The sequence below is a fragment of the Fukomys damarensis genome, unplaced genomic scaffold (genome assembly GCF_012274545.1).
Source record: "Fukomys damarensis isolate Sample0158 unplaced genomic scaffold, DMR_v1.0_HiC HiC_scaffold_39, whole genome shotgun sequence".
Classification (NCBI taxonomy): domain Eukaryota; kingdom Metazoa; phylum Chordata; class Mammalia; order Rodentia; family Bathyergidae; genus Fukomys; species Fukomys damarensis.
In genome coordinates, this window is record NW_022900951.1 from 78,426,318 (window position 1) to 78,426,527 (window position 210).

Consider the following 210-nt stretch of genomic DNA (forward strand, 5'->3'; position numbering starts at 1 on the left):
AGAGAGAGATGCCTTAACTCTGAAAGCTGCCTGGATTCTAAGGTACAGTCCACCCTCACTTCACTGAGCTTTTGTTTTTTGCCTTATTTGCATAATTCTAAACCCCATAGAAAAAAGAGAAAACATCTCCTCTTGGTACTATTATAAATGTAGCAGAGGCTGTGCCAGTCTCCATTTGCTGCAGGAAGTCAGCAAAAGAATCTGTATGTA